Source organism: Marmota marmota, unplaced genomic scaffold (genome assembly GCF_001458135.2).
Source record: "Marmota marmota marmota unplaced genomic scaffold, marMar, whole genome shotgun sequence".
Lineage (NCBI taxonomy): Eukaryota > Metazoa > Chordata > Mammalia > Rodentia > Sciuridae > Marmota > Marmota marmota.
The window spans coordinates 4,515,593-4,542,218 of record NW_026000000.1 but is presented as its reverse complement, the minus strand read 5'-3'; the positions used below and the strand labels follow the sequence as shown (position 1 = coordinate 4,542,218).

Sequence of the window (26,626 nt, the reverse complement as noted above, 5' to 3'; positions counted from 1 at the left end):
ACTCAGTGAGGAAAGGAGAAACATAATCAAGGTTCTGTATGCTACTGCTCCAAGTTCATGGTTCCATGTTAAGCTCCTCAAAGTAGAGTCCTTTGATTCTCTGCTATTTTAAATGAAGGGTAAGAGAAACTGATTCTACCTGTGATCCTTCTGGACAAGCTCAGTGCCAAGACAGCTGACAGTATTTGCCACTGGCCAGATTTTAACTAAATCTAACATCAAACACCAGTTGTCCCTTGTGGACCAACGCTGTGGTCAAGTTACTAACAAAAAGAAAAACTAATAGCTGCCTAATAAATTCAGTTTGTTTTACAAATACTTTCTCCCTTAGTGTCCATGAGGGAAAGTAAACCTGAAAAAGTAAAAATATTAAGACATGTGTCTTGATGAAACGACTTTGCCAATGCCAGGCCCATCACAGTCCCTGTCCCAGAAAAGCATCATGAACAAGTTAGTAGCAATTTTAATAGGTAAGATTTTAGGAGAACACAGTGGACCTTAAGTAAAGCCAAAGGCTTAAAAGCCAAAAGAACTAAGAGAAGCAATTGAAACCTGGATGCAATTCAAACAGCCTGGCAGCTTTTCCACTTCCCTGCAAGGAGCACTATGGCATAAGGGAGGGTGGCACAAGGAGAGCAGCACCAGTACCCAGCACATCCCAGAACCTGGACATAATTATAGCATAATATACAAGAGAACGATAATAACATCTGCTATTTAGCACTACCATGTGTGCAACCCTGTACTAACCACTACTATATATATATATATATATATATATATATATATATATATATATATACATACATACATATATATATATACACACACACATATATAGTGTATGTGCGTGCATATATGTACATACATAACAGACACAAAAACCCATATATGTATATAAGCCCCAATTTATATAAAGTCTTACAAATAAATAAACACACACATACAATGTCTTTTAATCCTTAAAATAACCGAGGCAAATGATATAAACCACTCTGCAGATGAGTTAAGAAGGTTAGTAACCTATCTGCAGTCACAGTTAAGAAGCTTCAATTTGCACCCAGATCTGTCTGTCTGTACTTTTATATACCAAGTCACTCTTCAACTAGAAGAGAATTAAGAATTCCCTAGCCAATGGATCACACTACCACTCCTGTTCAATTCAGGTTTCAGGGCAAAGACCTCCAAAGCTTGGGATGCTTTTCCTGGGAAAAATGAAGGAGTTCCTGAGACCACCACCATGGAATAACTTTATAAGAAAGCATACTGGATTGCTACAGTATGCAAGATAACTCACCCACCCACCACAGATTTCCCAAACAATTTGAGTCCAAGTCTATGCAGCGCTAGAAGCGAAGGGGACTCATCTGTGGTTTGTTCCTCAACATTCTCATTGTCAACAGTATGAAACTCCCAATTCCCTGCTGGTGAAATGACAGCATTGGCCCTGTCACATGGGTATGAAGTGTTCAAAAGGTCTCTTCAGGCTTGGGGAGGGAGCCTCCCGCCAGATGCTACTCAATTATGTCTAAAGAAAAGGTTCTGAATGATAGTATGTTTGAGGAACAGTTTCTACTGTTGAAACTAGGACTCTACACCTTGCCATAATTAATAGGAAACACAGTACTGCAAAGAAGCCTGGTTGGTTGTTTCTTGCCCTATACTTTCACTCTCTTTTACTGTTATTATATGTAATAGAAAATAAAACTAGGACCCATCTCCATTATTTAAAACAGAACACAGACCAGGGTTTTCAACACTAAGAGAGAACCCTCCAGAAGACCCAGACCAGGCTAGCTCTCCTCTGCGAACTCTGCCTGTCATCACAGCTGCTGGTGGCACCATGTTGGGGGTCCCAGGGAACACCTTCTACTGGAAAGCTTGGACCCAAATCACATGATCATCTCAATGAACACAGAAAGGGCACCTGACAAACTTCAGCACCCTTTTATGATGAAAATAGTCAACAAATTAAGTACAAAAGGAACTTACCTCAACACAGTGTCAGCCATGATCAAAAAGCCCACAGATAACCTCACTCTCAATGGGCACACCGGAAAGCTTCTCTAAGATCCAGAACGGGTAAAAATGCCCATATGCACCACTTCAAGTCAGTACACTACAGGAAGTCCTAGCCTACACAGGTAGAAAGGAAGAAGAAATAAAAGCCATCCAAATTGGAAAGAAAGAAGAAAACTCATCTGCTTATATGTAGAAAATGTTGAAGATTCCACCAAAAAACTGTAGAAGTAATAAGCAAATGGATTAAAGCTTCAGGATACAAAAAATTAACATCACAAAAAATAAGTTGTGTTTCTATAAACCAACAGGGAATGATCCAAAAAGAAAATTAAGAAAACAATCCCATTTACGATAGCACCAAACAATAAACCTATCCAGCCAGGCATGGTGGTACATGTCTGTAATCCCAGAAACTCAGGAGGTTGAGGCAGGAGGATCACAATTGAAGCCAGCCTCGGCAACAGAGTAAGATCCTTTGTTAAAATGAAAAACTAAAATGTTAGGGATATAGCTCAATGGTACAGTGCCTCTTGGTTCAATCCCAGGGAAAGAAGGAAGGAAGGAAGAAAGGGTGGGAAGGAGAGAGTGAAGAAGAAAAGGAAGAACTTAACCAAGGAATGAGTCTTAGACCCAGAAAACTAAAAACATTGTTAAAAAAAAAATCAAAGACACAAATAAAGACACCCCATTAAGGGCTAGGGTTGTGGCTCAGTGGTAAAGTGCTCGCTTCGCACATGCAAGACCCTTCGTTCGATCCTCAGCACCACATAAAAATAAATAAGTGAAATAAAGGTATTGTGTCCAACTACAGCTAAAAAATAAATATTAAAAAAGACACCCCATTAATGGATTAGAAGAATTGATATTGTTTAAATGTCCATTCTACCCCAAGCAATCTTATAGACTCAATGCAATCCCTACCAAAATCCCAAAGATATTTTTCATAGCAATAGGAAAAAAAATCCTAAAATCAATATAAAACCACAAAAGACCCCACATAGTGAAAGCAATTTTGAGCAAGAAAAACAAAGAACAAAGCTGGAAGCATCACATTTACTGATTTCAGAATATACTACAAAACTACAAAAATCAAAACAGTATAGTACAGGCATAAACACAGACATATAGAGCAACTAAGCAAAACGGAGAGCCCAGGAAACAAACCCACACACACAGTCAGCTGATTTTTAACAAGGGTGCCAAGAATACAAAAGGGAGAGAAGTTAGTCTCTTCAATAGGTGGTTCTGGGAAAACTGAATATCCACATCTCAAAGAACAAAATTGGACTCGCATCTTATGCCATACACAAAAATTTACTTACAGTGGGTTAGAGATTTAAACACAAGATCTGAAACCTACAATTCCTAGGGGGAAAAAATAGGAGAAATGCTCTTGACCTTGGATTTGATTATGATTACTGGGGTATGACATCAAAAGCACAGGCAAGAAAAGCTTACATAGGTGAGACTCCATCAAATTAAAAAACTTCTGCGCAGCAAGCTGGGCACACCTCTTATCCCAGCAACTCAGACGGACGAGACAGGAGGATCACAAGTTCAAGGACAGCCTGAGCAACTTAGCAAGACCCTGTCACAAAACAAAAATAAAAAGGGCTGAACTCAGTGATGGAGTTCCCCCTGGTTCATTTTCAGTACTAAAAAAGAAAAAAAAAAAAGAAAGAAAGAAAGAAAACATAGCTTTTACACAGCAAAGGAAACAATCAACAGAGTACTCCTAAAAAATAAGAGAAAATCTTTACATCCCATGTAAGAGATAAGGAGTTAATATCCAGAATACAGAGAGAACTTCTAAAGCTCAATATCAAAAATAAATAACCACATTTTAAAACAGACATTTCTCCAAAAAAGACCTACAAATGAACAATAGGTATATGAAAAAATGCTTAATATCAGGGAAATGAAAATTAAAACCAAGAAAAAATCATTTCACATCTGTTAGAATTACTATCATTAAAATGACAAAATATAACAAGTGTTTGTGGGGTTCTGGGGAAGGCGCAGCCCTTGTTCACTGCTGATGGAGATGTACAATGGTGCAGCAGCTCTGGAAAGCAGTACAGCGGTTCCCCAAAAATTAAAACCATAACCGCCATATGATAACATAGCAATCTCACTTCTGGGTATAGATCTCTCCAGAAGAACTGAAAGTAGTATCTCAAAGACATAGCTGCATTCCGTGTTTACAACAGCACTGTTCACAACAGCCAAGATACAAAAAGAACCCAAATGCCCACCAACAATGAATAACGAAAATGTGATATATACATACTTTGGAACATTATTCGGCCCTAAAAAAGAAAATTCTACCACTTATGACAACATGAATGGACCTAAGAAACATTATGCTAAGTGAAAAAAGTCACAGAGGGACAAATACTACACGATTCTTCTTATGAGGCACTAAAAATAGTCAAACTTGTAGAAGTAAACAATGGAGTGGTGGCAACCCAGAGATGAGAGGAAGGTGATATGGAGAGCTGAACAAAGGGACACTGAAACAAATGAGTAGGCTCTACACACCTGCTGTACAACAGGGCCTAAAGTCAACAACACGGTATTGTGCACCTAAAGTTTAAACACTAACTTCGTGGTTAGTGTTCTCAGTCCCCATCTTGCCCAAAAAAGGGGGTTGGCAGATGGACACAAGGAAACATTTTACAGTGGTGGATTACCTGGGTTGTGGTGATGATACTAATACAAGTGTATACATGTGTCCAAAGTCAACAAATTGTCGGCAGTAATTTTGTGTGTTTTTGTACACAAATTAAACTCAATAAGGTTTGGGACGGGAGGACAAGAAAGCTATGGCCTAAGTATAAACAAAAAACATTTGAAATCCCTCCTAAGTTGAACAGAAAATCAAAAGAAATCTAAAGCACATAAGTATAACTGTTCATCTCAAGTTTCTGGTCCTCCCAGAGCTGTTCTATTCCAGGGCCCCAGCCCCAGTCTACATCCTGCGGAGCACCACCTTCATAGGCCTGGCTTACCCCTGCCTTTCCTTCTGGAACTCCCTTTCCATGTTAGTGAAGTGTAACTTTCTCCTTCCCTTTCCCAACAAAAGCCAAGTGAAAGACAAAAACTCCACCAACCATCTAACTGATGCTCATTCAGTCCCTGCTTCTGCTCCAAGAGATGCCCCACTGTGAAGGTGGGTGATGAGCTCACCTTGGAGGTGAGACCCAACTTCTTTAAATACGATGACCTGCATCATGGACCAACAGGAAATCTCCCCAGGATATTGTAACTGTGGCCCCCACACAAGGCACGACCTGCGGGGGTCTCCTGTGAAATGTCAGCAACCTCTGAAACCCCTCACCAAGTGCGCTGACCTCAGAGCCTCTACAGAGTCACCTTTGTCCCTGCTGTGCTCCCACCCGCCACCCCAGCTGCAGCTGGAGGAGCACACCCCTTTTGGCAGAATGGCCAAATTCCATAAATGCCACTCTTTCTTCTCATCCCCCTCCAGAAGCTGAAGGAGTTCTACAATAGATAGAATATTTCATTCACACTGCTGAAGAACAATTTTTCCCATACAGAAACTGAGTGGGTAAATTCTCAACCAGATGAGGGGCCTTATTCATGACAATCTCAAATGACAACTCTGTTATCTGTCTCATAAGAGTTCACATATTTTTTGAATCACAAGTTCATCTATACCACAAATTTAACACTTCATTTCTTGACAGCATTTCTGACATCAGCCCTTTTCACTATCATGTATATAAACGATAAGCTTCTGCTAACATAAATTCACTAAAGAATAATTATCGCACACCAAGTCCCAACACCATGTTGGCAACAGAATTTTATACCATTGTTGTCCTGGGGCATATAATCTGAACCCACTTGGAAACTCTGAGTGTTTGGTTCTTCTTTGGCTCCTCTACCCAGGAATCCATAAAGACTGCACAGAGCTGAGACAAGCTCTGGGAGTGAACTAGTTCTAACAAGATCAGAAACTGGTCGCTTCTGCAAATAGTACTTTTCCTTTGCTGGTTCTCAGAATTTAAAAGAGTCTTCTGAAAGACTCGGGCTGCTTCAGTTAAGCTGAGGGGAACCAAGGAGATACTGTGCTCATGCTTGGGCTACCGCTTTCAAAGTGGAAGTATGGCACAGGCAGCAACTGTGATAATCAACAGGGATGACAAAATGCAGGAAACCCAAGCTGAGCATTGGTCAGCTAACCTATCATCATCTGCAGGGTTCCCTCTTAGCAATAAAAACCCTAGCCCATGTCTGCTAAGGAAAGGACACAGCTCCTGCAGTTCAGGGCACTACCATCTAAGGAAGCAAGGAGACATGAGGCTGGAGATATAGCTCAGTGGTAGAATGCCTGACTTGTATGCATGAGGCCCTGGGTTTGATCCCCAGCACACCTCCCTCCTCCCCTCACCTCAAAAAAGAGCAAGGATACAGGTTTGGAGTGCATGGGGAAGAGACTGAAGAAGTATAAACAAAAGGAGGAGCTAGTTGCTAATTAAACAAACAAAAATAGGTTCCTTTCTTAACATGCAGCAATTCATAACTTTACAACCAGGCATTTTTGTAGCATTGTGCTTCCTCTCAATTATAATTCAACCTCAAGACAATAACTAAACTATAGCTAGATGGTTGATGGCTTCAATAAAAAAGAGTAAGTGACTTCCTAAAAGTAGGAAACCTGTGAGTCTGATTTCCACCAAGATTCAGAGTAAGAATAGGCCAATGAGTTTAAGTGGAAAGAAGTTTCTCCGCATACAGCCCTGCAATCCCTGTGTTCAAGAAGCACTTTGGGCAAGCTTCCATGGCCATCAGCATAAAAACAGAGATTTTCCTTTCCAGGTGGTAAAGTCAGAGCTACTAAAGAGCCGCTCCTGTGCAGAGCTGCAAGGGGTTGAACAAGACTTCTGTTATCTAATCAATGCCAAGGCCAGGAACAACCATCTTGGTCACTACACAGTGGCTAAAGCATTCCTCCGACAGGCTGCGCTCTGGTGAGCTGGAAGGAAGCATGGATATTTGAGAGAGGATCTTCCAACATTCAGTGAGAACGGGAAGCAACGGAACTGAGCACTACAAGGGGCAGATCATGAAATAATCCAAGGTCAGTAAGCCTACACTAAAAGAACCACTCTGCTCTCCTAAAGCTGCTTAATTTTTCCAGTGACCTGCTATCAGAATTAAGGCTAATAATAGTTTTTTTTACCTACTCTCTGCTGGTCTGAGTTTCATTGCTTTGTTAAAGCATTTACTAAGGATCAAACTCACAAATTCAGCCCCGCTGCCTATGCCTTGTTTATGTCCAATCTCTTTGGCTTGCAGGAATGCCCTTTTTTGTGGGTGGTCAAGGACAAACGGCATTAAAGCCTATTGTTTGGCTTTTTATGTAAGAAGGCTTAATGTGTCAGCTGCATTTTAATCTAAGGATTATATGCTTAACTGTCAGAAAATACCTTTTAGAAACATCAATAAGGATTGTTTTTAGTATTTGCTACCACAAGGCCCAATTATTATTTATAAATTTATTGGTACTTTAGCACCTGAAATAAAAACCTTCAGCTGAGAAAAAGAGGCAGCTGCTGCAGAGTTAACAAGAAAGCCAAGATCTCTGCTGAGACCATCTAAATATATATCAGGCCTTAAAATAAAAGAACACAAGCTAATGCTTCACCACTGCAGGTATGTGTCTGATCAAATGCTGCTGCTCCAAATCCTGACCTGGATTTTGTGTGCCTGCAGTTGGTCTATTTTGTTTGTTTTAGACTTTCATATTGACTCATATTAACTGCAAGTCCCATGAACACACATTTAGTTCCTCTTCAAACCTCAACACAACAATTTTCTTTTTTTATACCTTTATTTTGTTTATTTATTTTTATGTGGTGCTGAGGATTGAACCCAGTGCCTCACATATGCAAGGCAAGCGCTCTACCATTAAGCTACAACCCCAGCCCCCAGTTATTTCTTTTTAAAGGCATATAAGCCCACAAGGACAAAGATAACAGGAGCAGATATTAAAACGTTCACACAGAGGATGGCAACTGATAACAGACCCAAACAAGCCAAATCTTCCAGCTTGTAAAGCCTCATTCTTCATCATGAACAGACACTTCAGGATCTTCGGACACAGAAAGAAAAATGTCTAGCATGAAAGATAGAAATAAGGGGTGGAAGCAACCTGACAGAAATTGAAACTATGCAGAAAAGAAAATTTCAAAAAGAAAAATATTAATCTGCTTAGCGAGCTAAGAAACCATACTGGCAAAATAAAAGCATTTGGCAAACAATAACAGAAAAGTGTCAGAAATTAAAAACATGGTATCAAACATGAAAAACTTAATAGAAGGATTGTAAGATAAACTCCAAAAAATACCCTAAGAAAGTAGCTTATAAGGAGAGATGGAAAACAAAAGGAAAGATGTCTAGTCATGGGATAACTCAACACCTAACAGGAATTCCAGAAAATAAAGGGAGGGAATGAATAATGAAATACTGTACTTCCAGAAATTTTCTAAAAATTAAGGATGAGTTTTCAGATTGAAAATACCCATTTGGATCTCAGCACAAGAAATGAAAGTGTAACCTTACCAAGGAATATTATTGTGAAATTTTAGAACTGATGATAAAAAGAATTAAATGAATGCCAGAAAAAGATAAGAAAAAGAAGACACCTACAAAGGACCAAGAATCAGGAGGCTTGGGCCTTCACTGTCAACATTAGATGGACAAATGGTAGAAAAATGTGCAGTGCCTTCATTATTCCACAGCTTGGTGATTTCCAACCTGGAATGACATTCTCGGGTAATATAACAACTAAAAAGTCTTACCTCCCATTTGCAATTTGTTAGGAAGCTTCCAGAAGGTGTGCTCTGTCAAAGTAAGTGAGTAAAACAAGAAAAATGAGAATATGGGATGAGGGAAAGATGGAAGCCAATACAATAGCAGATTTCTTTTAGAAATCCTCAGCATGGTACCAAAAGGCAATTCCTGAGATGTGCCACGCAGCAAGCCTACAGAGCAAGGCTCTAGGTGAGAATTCTCCAAGTTGAAACTGAAAACATCTATGTGTGTCAGGGCACTGAGAGGAAATCCATATAGAAGGCTGCTCGCGGTTCAATTAGTGATCCATGCAAGGAAAACTTATTTTTTTAAAAACAAAATAATTATTAAATCCAAGGAGAACTAAATGTGTATACAGGACAGTTAAGATATATAGAACATCTGTGCATCCTATTTACACAATAAGGTAAACATTAGATAAGAAATGGGCTAGTGAACAGCAGAAACAGATTAACATTTTTCATAAGCAGCCTTGTAGAACTGCATAACCTTTTTTAAAAATCTAAATTTTAAAAAGAAACGAATATTGCAAGCCACACTTTTTTTTTTCTTTCAGTGCTTGGAAATCAAACCCAGGATCTCAATGTTATGCTTTAGAAATGAATGTCCCCCAAATGTTCCTGTTCATGCAGGAATATTCAGAGGTGAGATGATTAGATTATGAGAGAGTTATAACCTAATCACTCCATCCTAGTTTAAATAGACTAACTTGGTGTAACTGAAGGCAGGTGGGCATACACAGCAGGAGGAGATGGGTCACTGAGGGCGTGCACACATTTCTTTCTTTCTCCCTCTCTCTCTCTCCCTCTACCAGGCAACCCCTCCCCCCTCTTCTCTCTTGACACTGTTATGAGATGAGTAGCCTTCCTCTGCAATGTCCTTCCATCATGATGCTCTGATTTACCTTGGACCCAGAAAGTACAGTAAGCCATCTATGGATTGATACCTCCAAAACCATGAGCCTCAAATAAATTTTCCCCCTCTAAGTCCTCTAAATTGTCCTTGTCAGGTATTTTGGCCACAGTACTACAATGCTAACTAAAATCCTTATGCATGCTAGAAAAGAATCCTATCACTGAACTACATCCTTGGCCCTAAAATTGTTCTCTGCTACACAACCTGACAACTTAACAAAATACTTCCACATGTCCAGTCATTCAAACTCAGCACAACTCTACAAGTCATGTTATACACTTTACACAGAAGAGAAAACCATCTCAGGGAAGTTAAGCAACCTACCAACATGACATAGAAAAACAATGGGGCAGAGAAAGGACTAGAAAGAGCACAGCATGCACAAAGGTTAAGTCTGAGGCTTACAATGGCTGATATTAATACTGTGGATCGGAATCTAGAGAGAAATGAGCCAAATCAAGTTTGGAGTTCAGTGGTTCTCAAACTTGAGAGCACATACAAATCACATGATCTTCTATTTAGATGAGTTATCTAAAGTAGTCAAATTCATGAAAACAAAGTAGAATGGTGGTCACCAGAGGTTAGGGGGAGGGAGGACAGAGGAGTTGTTTAATGAGTTTAGAGTTTCAGATTTACAAAATAAAAAAATTCTAAGATCTGCTGCACTATCCTGTGAATAGACTTAAGACTACTAATGGTAAACTTTAAGTTGTTTTTCAGTTCCACCCCCAGTTTCAACTTGGGCCATCTGGATAGAGCCTAAGAATTTTCTCTTTTAACAAGTTTCCAATTGATACAATGCTACCATTCCGGGGACCAAATTTTCAAAACCATGGCTGTCCAAAGGTTCTCAATCCTGAATGCACAGGAACTTTACCTGAGACCCTAGACCAAGTGAAAAATGTACAGGGTGGGGATTGGGGCATATGAATGGATGTGGAATGCTTTTAAATACCTAGGGTGATTCTAGTGTTCAGCCAGCCTGAGCTCTGCCAAGTTCGCAGTACAGGGCATGTCACTGCTAAGACCTGTCACTACTTAGCCACATTCTAGCCGTGCCTCCATTTCCTCATCTGTAGAATAAGGACCACAGAGTTATTGAGAATATTAGATAGGATAACCAACAAAAAAAAATATATAAGTTGGTGTCCATCACATAAGTAATAGTAACTTCATTACTCTTGTTGCTGACATTACAGAAAATAAGGCTGACCCTGTTTTCTCCACGATAAAATGGGGTCAGGTTAAAGGCAATGAAGAAACTATTTATGTTCAATCACCGACTACTCAGCAAGGCAAAAGGCTCCAGAAGGGCTAAGAACAAAGTAAGCAGAATTAAATCTAAGAATCTGTTATGATTCCCACCTGCATTTGGCAAATTTAGGGTCTTACTACAGAATTAGTAGCTAATCCCTTCACTCTCTGAGTAGGTGCTGTTATTTGGAATGTAAATATCATTGTAAAACCAGCTGCTACAATCAATACTCAAACACTGCCATCTTCATCTAAAGAGTCAATAAAAACAATGTGGTGTGTTCAGACAAAAGTTAGCTGAAATTCTCAGACATCCACGTGGTAAACAAGTCTTTGTCAAAAGGAACTGAAAAGGAAGGAAAAGACATAGTTCAGATAGGTTTATTCATTCAAGAAATATCTGAGCAGCTCCCACAGCCGGAGCACAGTCACACTGGCGAAGAAAACTGCATCTGCAGGGCAGTTTGTCAGGCCATGAAGCGGGTGGGTCTGGATAAGAAGCAAGCTTTGTGAATACTGAATAGCCCCATTTTTCCTCAAAAGCACAGTAGGAAGAGCCAAATTTGTGTTTTCTGCTAAATTTTTCCTTGCTTTATAGCTGCATATTTCCGAGGTGCATCATGGATTACTCACACTGATACTTCGAGCCACCAATATCTTAAGTCCACAGTAAATACAAAGAAATTATTGTCATAGTCCTCAGAAAGCAACATGACCCTCCCTAGATGTCTGGGTCATATCAACATCTGAGTCCCAAGCCTCCTTCATTAAGCTTTTTTGTTTTGTTTCATTGGGGTAGGGGGGTTGGTTTTGGGGGGAGGGTACCAGGAATTCAACTCAGAAGAGTTCTACCACTGAGCTACTCCCAAGCCTGAGACAGAGTCTCACTAAGTTATCCAACTGAAACTCAAACTTGTGATCCTCCTGCCTTAGCCTCCCAAGTCAGTGGGATTCCAGGAGTGCAGCATCATATCCAGTAGGAAAATACTCTTAAAAAAGGATGGTAGTATCTACTTCTAGACAGAACTGGCTAAAGGCCTTGGAAACAGAATTGCACAACAATGCAAACTTCTGAGTCAGTGATTACATCCTCTCACCACACTGACAGGTTCAAATCACCTCCCACCACAAAAATCTTTGTGTTTATTAAAGCTCAGAATACTGAATGTGATTAAACCAGCAAACACTTCCCAAGTGAGTGAGTGCCAACCAAGATATGCCTGAATGTCCCACCCAGGCATATTTCCACCAGGGTGGAACAATGGCATTGTGAATTTTGGCCTAATAATGTTCCCCTAAATATACCAGGGGGCATTCTTCACATGGGAAGCCAAAAGATCAACTTACTGATAGAATGTAGGTGTGTTCAGGTACTTTTATGAAGCTGGTCTACTTTCTGTGGGTCTTTTCATCTCTGGTTCCTTGACATTATTAACCCACATGCCCTACTGTCATAACACAGAGGCAAGTATGGGGTTGGGGCAGAAGTCAGGACCTAACAGTGTTGACCCTTACAGCCCACATGACCCAGCTGTCAATGCAGAGGTCAGTACACTCACTCCTCTGCTGGCAAAGCTGTTTTAAAGGTCAACCACAATAACAAGGGAGAGTGAGATTAGTATGTATGAGGCGCCATCTGAAGTGCCCCACAAATATCCATTAAGTTGATCTTTCCCAGAACCTATAAGATTAATGTGTTTATCCCCATAGCACAGTTGAGGAAACTGAGGCACGGAAAGGTTAAGCAATTAGTCAAAAGTTCATTCCACTAATAGTGGAACCCAGTCTGATTCCAGAATCCATGTTCCTTATCATTTCTTAATTCTTCCTACCTAATAAATCTTTCAGGCCTTCCTGCTAACTACCTGGATTTACCTCTGGAGGGAACCATTCCACAGGCTTCCTCTCCTGCTGACCTCAGGCTCTAGGGGTAAACAATATAAACCAGGCAATCCAAATCAGAACAAGCCAGCGGCACAATGACTGATCCAGCATTAGGTGCATGGCAAATTATGTCCAGGAATGTGTTATCTTGGATGAGCACTTGATTGGACCTGAAGCTGGTGGAGGTTTTCATTTGCAGCCCATGAACACACAGTTAAGTCAGATTCTCATGACATCAATTAGAGCCCCAGGCAAGCCCCACCTGAAGGCAGTTCAATCCCTAGACTTTCAATATGCTGATAAGTTTTTTCACTAAAGATGTTAAGAAGAGAGTTTTCTGTCACTTGCAACCAAGCAAATCATCCTGATCTCTTTCTAAAACATATTTTTTTCTATTAAGCTATATGTATCAGTACTTCAGTACTTTTCCCTTCCTGAAAATAAAACTTGAAAGACTGATAAATTTCAATCAGATGGCTTTGACAAATCAAGACTTCTGAGTTCTTGACAAGATAACTGCATATTATGGACAACAGAAGATCCACATTTTCTAATAACACAGGACAAGTGATCTGGTTCGTCATCAAATGTGTTTCAGAAAACTTTATTTTTAACCAAAGGGTAAAGTTTGCAGTTTCCAGCTTGGTAAAGTAACTGTAATACTTATTTTCTTTTGGTCTTTTCAATTATTATCTCTTTTCTTTTTTTTTAAGAGAGAGAGAATTTTTTAATATTTATTTTTTATATTTTAATATTTATTTTTTAGTTTTCGGCGGACACAACATCTTTATTTATATGTGGTGCTGAGGATCAAACCCAGGGCGGCGCGCATGCCAGACAAGCGCACTACTACTTGAGCCACATCCCCAGCCCTATTATCTCTTTTCTAAACCTAAACCATTATAAAGAAGAATTACTCAAAAAGGGCTAGAGATGTAGTTTGCAGTGAAGTGCTTGTCTAACATGTATAAGGACCCGAGTTTGATCTCCAGCACAACAAACAAAAAAAAGAAAAAAAAATTTAAAATAGGATCGAATTTTATAAAATACAAGGAGATGTGAATGGATACTGTATTAGTCCATTTTTCATTACTATAACAAAATACCTGATACTGGATGGTTGGTAAAGAAAAAGAGTCTGAAGGGTTAAAAGCATGAAACTGATATCTGCCTATCTGTGGCAATGGCCTCATAGAAGATGGCATCACAATGGCAAGAGCACATGCAAGAGAGATGAGGAGCGCATCCAGGAGAGGGATCCAGCAAAGGTGCCAGGCTCCCTTCCAACAACCCATTCTCAAAGGAACCAACCAGGTTCCCTCAAAAACTGCATCAATTCTTTCCGAGGGTGACACCCCAACTGACCTAACCAGGCCCCATCTCTTAAAAGTCCCAACATTGTCCTTCATACTAAGGACCAAGTTTCTGTCACATGAATCTTTCAGGAACAAACCTTATCCAAACCATAGAAGATATAAATCATTTCTTCTTCCTCAAGCAAATCAACTATATCTAAACTTCATTTATCAAAATTCAGCCACAAAACAAACCAGTTTGGAGTTTGAATCATTGATTCACTGCACTAGCTAATAATCCCTCTCTGTGGTTCCTTCAGGAGTCTGAGACTTCAGAGGAAAGCACCCCCATGCAGATCACTGCCTCAAATGGTGGCAAAAAGCATTCATTCCATTTGATGTCTGACAGCCAGGCGATGCATTTTTACACCTTTGAATTATTACACACAGCTAAGTAACTGCAACTACAACTTCCAAATAAATGTCCAACCTCATTTCCTATAAGACCTCTTGAGCTAAAAGGTCATGCAGCCTTCATGGCTTATGATGGCTCATTGGTATGATTTGACTATTTCCTTTGGGCTGATCTGAAGACAATCTTGGGGCAAAGAACAGGCAAGTCACCCAAAGCTTAGTGTCCACCCATGAACATATATGAGCACATATGAAAATGCGAAATGGGTTAAAAAGATGTTAAAAGCACATTTCTGCAGGGCATGGTGGCATACCCCTATAATCCCAGTGGCTCAGGAGGCTGAGGCAGGAGGAAAGCAAAGTGCTAAGCAACTCAGTGAGACCCTGTCTCTAAATAAAATACAAACTAGGGCTGGGGATGTGGCTCAGTGGTTGAGTGCCCCTGAATTCAGTCCCCAGTAACCCCCTCCAAAAAAAGCACATTACTTAGAAAAATGTAACAAATGTTTCTGTATTTTCTGTGTTCATTACAATGCCTCCTATAGACTTCTCTGAAGCAGAAATAATCTTTTATGACCTTGAGTACACAAACAGATAAGCATTCCAATAGAGATAAATTTGTTACAGTACATTCCAAACTTTATTTTCTTGGTTTACTGTTCTTTCTGATGAGGTTATTATTTATTATTAAACTAGCATACAATTAGAGGTCTATTTGGCCTGCTTTGGATAAGCACTTCAAATGCTCTTCAGCCCTTCTTCAAACAAGGCTGCTCTCAGGCAGGTCAGAGTTACCACATGTAAATAATCAGGACCCTCAGAACTATAGTAGTTGGTATGTATGTAACACTATGTAACTCATCACTGAAGTACCCATTAAATTATAGGGAATAAGTGTTTAATCAAATTTATAAAACTAATGAAGACAATGGACATATTAGTTTAAAATTGAGGATCTGGTACTTCTATTTCCATATTATTCTTTCATTTCAATTAATAGAAAACACAATCCTAGAATGGAACTTCAAATTCATAAGTCAAAATTTTTACATAAATTTCATAAGGTAAGAAATTTATCTAGTTATCACCATTTTATACATAAAATTTAATGGGCACTCTAAATATCTGTTGAATAAATGGATGGATAGATAAATGGATAAATGAATGAATGAATAAAGACATTAACATAAATTTAATGGGCTCAATCTATTACATGACTACAGAGGTTATGATTACTATGTTCTTCTTTTATGAAGTAAAGCAGGAGCTGGCAAAGTTTTTTGTAAAGGGCCAGATGGTAAATATTTTAGGCTTTGTGGGCCATATGGTCACTGTTCCAACAACTCAATCCTGGTCTCTTTCGCAACTATTCAACTCTACTGTTATAGCACAATACGTAAACAAATGAGCACAATTGTATTTGAATAAGACCTTATTTACAAAAACAGAATTTGACCATAGAAACATCCAAATCTCATGAGGAACACTTTCTATAATAACCCTTTATTTCCTAAAGATTAGAAATTGTTAAACTCTCCTGAGAATATACTTTGTATACAACCAGAGATATGAAAAATTGTGCTCTACATTAGTGTAATATGAATTATAATGCATTCTGCTGTCACATATAACAAATTAGAATAAAAAAATTAAAAAGGGAAAGAAATTGGTAAACTCACTAAATTCTGCCCAACATGCTTTGTTGGGTCAAAATTTGGCCAGAGAATATATATCCAGATTCCACAGCTGCCCATCACTCCCTGATAATCTCAGTCCTGTCACCAGACAGGTCCCATCTAAGTCTGTGCATTTACATCCCTGAATTCTACAGCACAGCTGGTTTCCAGGAGTGTGGCCCACGTCCATAACTGTGAAGACACAACCCCAACATGGGCTCCTCAAGTGCAAGCCCACAACCTTCTACTCTTTGCCCTCCTCTAACATGTAAAATTGAGCTTTAAATATTCCTTGATGGCACAGTCTCCCCAGAAGAGCTACAGAGAGTAAGAATGGCAGAAGAGAATACAGAAGACTAGTGCCTGCAGGGAATAAAGTGAAAGGGACATGGTGAGTCATAGCAAGAGCAGCAGAAATCATGACAGGACTGAAGAAACCATACACGTCTCTTGCACATGTGTCTTGCTCTCTTATCAGAAGTTAGAACATCTCCTTCATATTCAGCAGAAGCTGGGCAGAGGTTGGAAACCTAAGATCACCTCCACTGTAACCACAGTGAGGACAAAATCTTGTTTAATCCCCATTTCTGGTAGAGGGTGCCCCATATACTTACAGATATCTAGCAGAATAAATAAACTATACTATTCTCTTACAATAGAACACTCTACAGCAATGAAAATCAACAATCCAAAACTATAGGCAACAATAGGGAGTAACCTTTTTAATACATTATTGAATTTAGAAAAAACAGATGCAAAAAAGTACAATTTGCATTATGTATTACTTACACACTTACACACACACACAGACATGTGGGCAAAAGAAACCCAAGCAAAACTAATGTACACTCTCAAAATCAAAGCAGTAGTTTTCCTTGGAGGAAGCAGGGTAGTGTCTAGAAGGAGGAATGACGTTGTGTTGGTAATGTTCTTAACCTGGGTGCTGGTCTGGTCACACAGGTGTGTTCAATTTGTGAAATGAGATTGAGCTACATACTTGTGTGTATTTTCTGTGGGCATGTTATACTTCAAAAAAAGGTTGTTGTTTTTTTTAAATATCCCCTACCTAAATGACCCAGGCAATACCGGACTCCATAAACCCTCCCTTCATCCATCATTTTCCCTGCTCACTCAACTTTTCAAAGCATAACCATACAGAGGCCAAAGAATGAGAAAGCAACCTAGATCATTCCAAGCTACCTGTGATTCCAGACACAGCTCCTTCTGAATGTTTCCTTTGAATAACCTTTATTGATATCACTAACCTTTTTTTTTTAAAGAGAGAGAATTTTTTAATATTTATTTTTTAGTTTTTTCGTGGACACAACATCTTTATTTTATTTTTATGTGGTGCTGAGGATTGAACCCAGCACCCGGCGCATACCAGGCGAGCGCACTTCCGCTTGAGCCACATTCCCAGCCCCATCATTAACCTTTTAGTCAAATTGAAAAAGGACAGTAGAAGAAGCCACTGTTGCCCTAAATGGTTCGCTTAGACTTCTTTTAAAATATGCTAAAGATGGGCAACTTCAGTTCATAAATGTCTATAAAGAAATGCTTCAAAATATAGAAAGAAACAAAACAATGTTTCAACACACAGGGAACACTTGAGAGATGTATCATAAATAAACTATCACTGAGATTGGAATGTACAACCGTCAACAGCCACCCTGGAAGAATCGCAGCTAACTGGTCATGTAATCGGTTGTAATGTGTAATGATCAGGAACTGCAATCATTGCAGGACACATCTTTTAGATTCTATATAAAATTTCAATTCAGGTAGTCAAGTTGGGAATCATTTTAACTCTCTCTAATGTTTTAATTTTTATTCTCTCTAATTTTGCTCTAATTTTATTCTCTAATGTTGGTTTAAATATATAAACCTCAATTTCATATCACCACTCATAATTTTCCCACATTCTCCTACAAGTTTAGATTTAAAAAAAAAAAATCATTTAAGACCTTTGTTCACATTAGATCACAGGGACTGGTGTACTTAAGAATGCTGATCAGAATGGGGTAAAGGCAGTGATCAAATCCACTGACGCAACCAAAAAACATCATCCATAGGGGCCGGATAGGCAGATTTCAGGGAATGAAAAAAGTATGGAATCCTTCTCTCTCAGGAAAATTTCACACCTTCATGTTCATGTTTCTTATATCAAACAAATTCATACTGCTTTATCTGTCCATTAATTAAATCTGTTTAAATTTTTTAGTCCGACTTTATTTTTATCAACTATGAAGGGAACATAACTCAAAGTTAGACCCTTTACTAGAAGCTATTTAAATAATTCTGTACCACAGAGTTTATGAATATCCTAAAATATCTCTCAAGGGAGAACATTATTATTTTTAGGAACTATGGCCCCACGCATTTGGGAGAAATTCATATGTCTGTAAGTTACTTTCACACATTTCAGCCAAAAAAAAAAAAAGTATAAAACATACACATACACACACACACACACACACACAAAGAAAAGGTAGCAAAAATACTAATAGCTATTAAATCTAATGGTAGTAGGTACATAGGAGTTCACTGTACATTTTTTTAACTCTTCAGTATGTTTGAAAATTCTAATAGTAAAAAGCTGCATATAATTTTTTTTTTTTTTTTTTACCTTTCACAGGGATGGCTGTCTTCTTTCTCCTAATCAAAACCAAATGGCTAAATATGCCCAAATGCACATTCAGGGGTCGCTCATGCCGCCTTCTTCGCCCTGCAAGAAGAAGCAAAACAACATGCTATCACCAAGGATTTTTATTGTTAGTGCTATTTCAGTTGATAAAATGTACTTAATACATAGCAAGCATCTAGATTAAAATACTGCTGTAACGTTTTTTAAAACAGGGAGAGAAGTGAAAAGAGAAAAAAAACTGACCATATATTGAATGTGATAAATCAGCCTCACCCAATCAGGAAATTCCAGAACAAAGGAGTATCTCAGTAACTTCATTTTTAATATTTATTAAAATATGATTGATAAATAAAAGTTGCATGTATTTAGGATATAGAATGTGATGTTTTATATATTTTTTTTCCACTGTGAAATGATTGCCATAATAAAGCTAATTAACACATCCATTTTTTGTGGAAAGTACGTTCCACAAATGTGTAATGAGATCTACTCTCAGCAAATTTCAAACATGTAATACATTGCTATTGACTTTAGTCATCGTGCCACATTTCAGGTCTTCCTTGTGTCAGAGCTGCAAGTTTGTTGCAGAGAATTTCTTTTAATTCACATAACTTCAGGGCAGTGACACAGCCCAAATATTCTCTCAAACAAAAACTGGCACAAGAAGAACCTGAGCTTCCCTCTGATTTTGGATTTGAGACCATACTTAGAAGGCATCCAGTTGACCCTCTTAAAACCACATTGAAATGGCTAAACCACCCCAAATCCTTTCAGGCAAAAGTGTTTAGATCCAGCACACTATACACTCCAGCACATGCTGTAGAGCAAGGAGGCATCATGGCCTGAAATGTGTAATCAGACTGCTACCACCATAGCTCCTGCTTTGGCACCATCTAGTACATTCGATCCTCCCCACAGCCCTAAGCAGAGTTTACTGATCCTGTGATCCAGAAAAGGCAGCCCAGTGTCAAAGATAATGTATTAGCAGAAAGGAAACTCCTGCTTACCCAGGCTCAGGATCTGTCTGACTATATGGAATGTCTCCACCCCACCAACGTGAAAACTAACCCCAGCACCAAATAGCCAAACAACATATTCACATAAGAGAAATGGGGGTATGGGCTACAGTTTATTTTCTGAGAGTATATATTCATAATCATCTTAATAGTACCACTAATACTATCGTCATTGCCAATTACAATACTTATTACCAGTGAGTATACTTCCTTTGTAGACACAATAACCTTAATGTAATTTTGGCATTGTATATATATACATATGCACTTCATTTTTCTCCCTTCTTTCTCATAAAAGCACCACTGCCCAACTGAAGTGAAAAAGCAAGCATCACATCATACGCCTATTGGTTTTTATCTTTGCCATAACCACAGGCGGTTCTCTCTTGCTATTGAGGACTTTCATTTGTTTATAATGCAAAATACAGTACAATTTAAAAAGCAGAGAAACAGCGCCACAAATAAAGACAAAAACAGCACCAGAACTGTAGGGGAGGAGGCAGTGTCACTACATGATGGCCTGAAGAGGCACTTTGTTAATCACCAAAATTCTGCACTCACAAGGTCTGGAAGATATCTCTATCTCTGTGTTTAACATGTGCGAGGGAGGGGGGGACAAAAGCCTGAGGAAAGCCAGTCAGGGAGCCCCTGCACCGGGTTTTTGGTCCTGTTATGTCAGCTTGTTAGTATGATTAAAAAGCCAGAGACCCTCATCAGGCTGCTCCCTCACCTGAAGGTTGGAACACCTGTTCCAAGGACATTGGGATCTACAAAGGAGAGACAATGTGACTCACCACCTCACAAACTGGGCACACTGGACCCCCCAGGAATACTTACCATGCAGCTAATGCCTTCAGCTACACAAAATAAAGAGGAAATGCATGAAGTACTTTCCAGAAACATCACTCTTACTCAAGATTTTGGTGGGGGAAGTTTAAACAAATAAAGAATTTAAAATTTGTTACTATTAAAACAAATTTATGTTGTGGAGTAAAAAGCAATAGCTTCATGAATTAAGCTAAACACCTATCCTCAGGTGCCTAGATCATTTCCAGCTTGGCTGTAGAAGTGGGGAAAGAAGATGGATTCTCCATTCTTACGAAAGATGGTCTTGGGAGAAAGCAGGGATTTGAATATCACAATGCCCCTTGTTCTGGAGAATTCTCTTCAAAATTAGTTGTCCCAGACTCACCAGATGTAGGCACAGGCAAAATGAAGTCTAGGCACACATAATCCCATTTCTATATCACATTTCCTGGTACAAGTATTACTGAGGTTTGTTTCCTGATGTCCCGCAACAGGCATATTTCTGTCACACAGACTCATGCCACTCTGGTTTTATATCACTGACATTTCTTCTGCCCCATTCACTTCTGGCACATTCACTATTAGCAGTAACTCTCATCTAACTGAATGTCTATAACATTACTATCAAAAAAATGAACTTGGGCTGGAGATGTGGCTCAAGCAGTAGCGTGCTTGCCTGGCATGCGTGCGGCCCGGGTTCGATCCTCAGCACCACATACAAACAAAGATGTTGTGTCCGCCGAAAACTGAAAAATAAATATTGAAATTCCCTCTCTCTTAAAAAAAAAATGAACTTGGGGCTGCGTTGTAGCTCAGCAGCAGAGCGCTTGCCTAGCAGGTACGAGGCACTGGATTTGATGCTCAGCACCACATAAAAATAAATAAAAAAAGGTATTATGTCCAACTACAACTAAAAAAAAAATTTAATAAAGAAATAAACTTACCAATTTAGTTTATCTCTAAAATCATTTTATTGTGAAATATATTTTCAAGTGCATAACTACAAGATGGCCCCCAGTGATCCCCACCTCCAGTATTCCTGTATTCTCCTAGCCAGTCCCCTTACACACTGAATAGCTCTGGCATGTGTAAAAACCATCATATTTTGAAATGGTGAAGTGAGACCTCAAAGGCTAGGTTGAAAGACTTTGCAGTGTCCGTCTTATTCTGTCTTGGGAGGGAAGCTGACTGTGGTGATATGAGGACAGATAAGGTGGTAAAGAACTGAGGTATCTTCCCAAGAACCAGCAAGAAATCCAGCCCTCTGAAGCAGCCTTATAAGTCATCTTGGAGGCAGAGCCCCACTCATTGCTGACCACAGCCTCATGAGAGACCCTAAATCAGACTACCTGACCAAACTGCTCCTGGACTCCTGACCTACACACAGACACACATGAAGTGTGTACAAAGACTCCAGGTAATCTGTTATGCAAGGATAACTAATATAATAACATGTTAGCTTAAAGAACAATAGAATAAATCCTCAATATCCAGTTGGCATTTGATTTTGGTTTGTTTTTGGAAGCCCCGTGTGTGTCCTACCTGACTGCATTTCCCCCACTCATTCTTCACCACCACCCCACCACCAAGATTCACCATTGAATTTTGAGACAATTATTCTTTTGTTCCTCATTAGGGTTTTACCACATATGTGTTCTCAGTATGTTGTTATGTTTTGCCTAATTTAAATCTAATAAAAATAAGCCTATACTGGAAATAAGCTTAGAAGCCCATATTCTTATAAGACTTGCCTCTTCCCTTGCAATTTTGATCTTGAGATTCACTCCTATTGACTCATGTGGCTGTAGTTCACTCATTTTTTTCACCACCACCTAGCTCTCCTGGTGTAAACATACCTGCAATCTCCAGCTCTTTTCTACCACTGAGGATCCTCTGGGGATTTTTCCATTTTTTACTATTCTGAATAATATGCTATTTATATTCTAGGGCTTATTCCCTGGTGCACACAGGCAAGAGTTTCTGCAGGGTATATACCTAGGAGAGGAAAGCAGGGCTTGGGATTGTACATGTTCAACTCCACCAAGTATTGCCAAATTGTTTTTCAAAGTGGTTGTGTACAATTGACTCTTTAGCCGCCTTTCCAGTCTCTCTCCAAATAAGAGGCATGCTTGTTTTACTAATTACAAGGAAAGCTTTCAACCAACAAAAGGGAAAGCCTTTCCTCTTTGCAGCATCACTACTGCAAATAAACAGTACTCCAAAGCAGTGACCCAGACAGCTGGAACATATTTGTCACAGAACATCAGTACAAACTTCAGAACAATGATACAGACCCAGCCAACACCACACACTGCCCACGGGTATAAGTCAGATTTGATTTCGAGACCTAGGGTAAATTCAGAGACTATTTTCTTCCTGTGGATTAACATACGATCATTCCACCTTATTGCTATCATATTGAAGGGAAAGAAAATAAACTCACATGCAGCCCAGCCAAATTCAAGACTCAAGCAGGAGAATAAGTCATCTCCAGGAAACAATGGTTGCTTCTTTTTAACAGAGAGCTGGTTATGGTTTTGTTTTGTTTTGTTTTTTAACTATAAAAAGAAATTGTTGTTTACTATATTTATATATAGTAAGTTATACTATTTATATATAGTAAATTGTTATTTACTATAACTGGTTTTATTTGCAGTAATTCTATAAAAAATTCTTCTGTATTTTCTTTACAAAACGATGTCCTTTGTAGATTTAAAGTTAATCCAATTTCTTAGTAATTTTTATAATTTAATCAGGATTTCTAGTAAAAAAGATGATAGCAAATGTCATTAAATACAAATAATGAGAAATTCTGTCATTTAGGGCAAAAAGGAAAGAAAACGTTAAAAATTTCAAGGTAGCTCATGTATCAAAAAAAGAACAGTGGCACAAAAAGGCACCTAATGAGGCCATTTCAACTCAACTGCTCAACAATTATTTGTCTCTTCAAAATCATTTAGCCTTTTGAGGTAGGAACTATTATTATGCCCATTTTGCAGACAGAGGCAGAGGAAGCAATGAAATTGTGCATAATCACATAGCTGATAGGCCACCCCAGGGTTTGAACCCAAGCAGTGTATTCCAGAGTCCACATTCTTTTTTTTTTTCTTAATACTTTTTTAGTTGTAGAAGGACACAATATCTTTATTTTGTTTATTTAGTTTTATGTGATGCTGAGGATCCAACCCTTACGCGTGCGAGACCAGCTCTCTACCACTCAACCACAACCCCAGCCCAGAGTCCACATTTTTAACCATTACTCAGGGCAACTTCTCAGTTCCCCAAAAAGTCTTGCTATAGTGACAACAATAGAAGCCTTCAATTACTAACCATCTACAACATGCTAAGCATTTGTCAAGTGCTCTATTACAGTATTTCTAATTCTCCCCATATCTGTATCAGGAATGTAGTATTCCCATTTTTCAGATGAAGAAACTTAGGCTCTAAGAGTTACGGAAATTTGGCCAAAATCACATAGGCAGTAAAAATTAAGTGGTGGAGACCACTTGAAACACATCCCTAAAGTTCATATTCTTTCTACAATGGGCCTTTGTGGGCTATCTAGGCTACATACTAGTACCTAATCTCAGAGCATGTTGCACTTAAGTGTTGACCTTAGGCCCTGGAAACAGACCCCTGTGGGAAGCAGAGGCTATACTTGGGGAAGGTGTGCTGAGCAGCAGCAGTAGCCACCAGGTCTCCATCCTAAGCTCAAAGAAATGGAATGGGAGCTGAAAAGTGCACCTGGGCTTGACAGCACAGCCTTCTGGAGTTACAATGGGCAGATCCCTAGAGCACAAGGTTTCCTTCTATCAAATGGAGATATCCTTCATTTCCAAGGGGTGCTGTGAGGATTAAAAAGACAAAACACATAAAAAACACCTGGCACACAGAAGGCATCAGATACCTGCTTCACAATGGAAAGATTAAGTGAAGCTACCAAGCAGGAATAAGCAGAGAGTTAATTTTAAGAATTTGTTTCCAAATATAAAGTCTCACATATTTAATAATGAATAATTTGACGAATTTTAAAGGACCATACTTGTATCATTTTTTAACTAATATTATGACTTCCTCATTCCACCCTCCCCTAAATGAAATAACCATGCCAACTAGATCAACCCTTTATGATATTAGTAAAAGTCAGACATTTTTTTTCATGTAAACATTGGAGCTGGAATGAACTCAAAATAAAACATTTGGCTCATTTAACTTTTCTATTATTGAATTTTAAAAATCTTAAGCATTTACTTCAAATAGCAGCATCTTTTCAAAGTATTTCCAGTTTCCTGGAAATCATCCCAAGTTCTCTGGCCAATAAAAAAAAAAATGATTAAATGACTAATATATGAAAAAAAAATTCCAGCAACACTACATATACCACTGCTGTGAGAGAAAAGGTTCCTCAATAGTAGCCCTTTTCCATACCTAGAATTAGGTATGACGTACATTTAGGAACAGAACACCCAGGTTAGCAACCAGAAATCACAGTAAACCATCCTTTTGCATTTAGGGAGAAACGAGAGAGCAACAACAACTGCTGCATTTTAAGTCGCTTTGCAAAACTGCTCCAATCCCATCTTTATTGATCAACTGATGTAAGCCATTAGTGAGCCACACAGAAAAAGAGAAAGGCTGGATCCCATGTCTCTGGTACTTGATCCAGAGTAGAACAAAAGCCCATCAGGGGCAATTTTTCAGAGAGAAAAAACTACAAGGGGCAGAACCACCTCAGAACAAGTATTGAGAACCCAGTGGCATACACTCAGAGCTAGACCTTTTGCTCAGCACACTTTCTGAACTCTTCCTTAAAAACCATCACTCAACCCCCTCAGGTAAATATTTATTACAGATCCCCATTTAGCACATAAGGAAACTGACTCTCTGAGATTAAATGACTCGCCCAAGGTCACAGAACTAGTACCTGGCCCATAGAACATGGCAGGCACTCAAGTATCTTTATGGGATCTTTATTTCTCTACCATGAAAAGAAAAAAATGACTAATCTCCCTAGGATTTTGTAGGGATAAAAAAAGTGCCTAGATCGGTGCCTTGACCTTTGGAATATGCTGTGGTAGGTGGACAACAATGTTGATACGAAAAAAAAAAATGCCAAGATGGTTTCAAAATAATAACAACAAGCATAACAAATATAATGAATAGAGGATACACAAATGGCAAACAAGCCTGTTAATTGTTGGGAAAATGCAAATCAAAACCACAGTGAGATTCCAGTACACACCTATCAGAACAGCTAAACTTTAAAAACCAGTGACATCAAATGCTGACGAAATTGCAGATCAAGTAGGACTCTCACACCTTGCAGGTGTGAATGCAGTGTGTGAGAGGGTAAGCAAACTGTGGTAGGTCCACACGATGGAATACCACTTCGTAATAATAAAGAACAAATCACTGATAACACACAGCACCATGGTTGAATCTCCAGTGTGTTACACTAAGAAGCCTAATCTAAGAAAGTTAGAGTCTCTATGATCCTATTTATATGCTATGGAAAAGGCAAAACTATAAAGTCAGAGAACAGATCAGTGTTTCTAGGAGTTCAGGGAAAAAGAGGGTTTGACTACACATAGACAGAAAATCTGGAAGATGATAGGACTATCCCATATGCTGTTTATGGTGATGGTAACATGAATCAACACACATACTGAAATTCACAAAACTTGCTATGGACTGAATGTCCAAAATGTGTATGTTGAAACCCTAATCTTCAATGTAATGATATTTGGAAATGAGGCCTTTAGGTCATAATGGGATTAGTACCCTTTAAGAAAACACAGGACAAGAGAGATGATCTCTCTCTCTCTCTCTCTCTCTCTCTCTCTCTCTCTCTCTCTC

General features: G+C 38.9%; 1 protein-coding gene across 9 annotated transcripts in view; it reads right to left on the bottom strand.

Moving 5' to 3' along the window:
• Positions 1-26,626, bottom strand: part of Sgms1 (sphingomyelin synthase 1) — a 289,949-nt gene that overhangs the window by 226,145 nt on the left and 37,178 nt on the right. For 5 of the 9 annotated variants that reach the window (XM_048807433.1, XM_048807440.1, XM_048807438.1 and 2 more), the window contains exon 1: positions 18,930-19,127. The gene's annotated coding sequence lies outside the window, so the exon portion shown is untranslated. Of the gene's footprint in view, positions 1-18,929; positions 19,130-26,626 lie in introns of those variants that run through there. The other 4 variants (XM_048807437.1, XM_048807436.1, XM_048807435.1 and 1 more) reach the window with 2 other exon arrangements.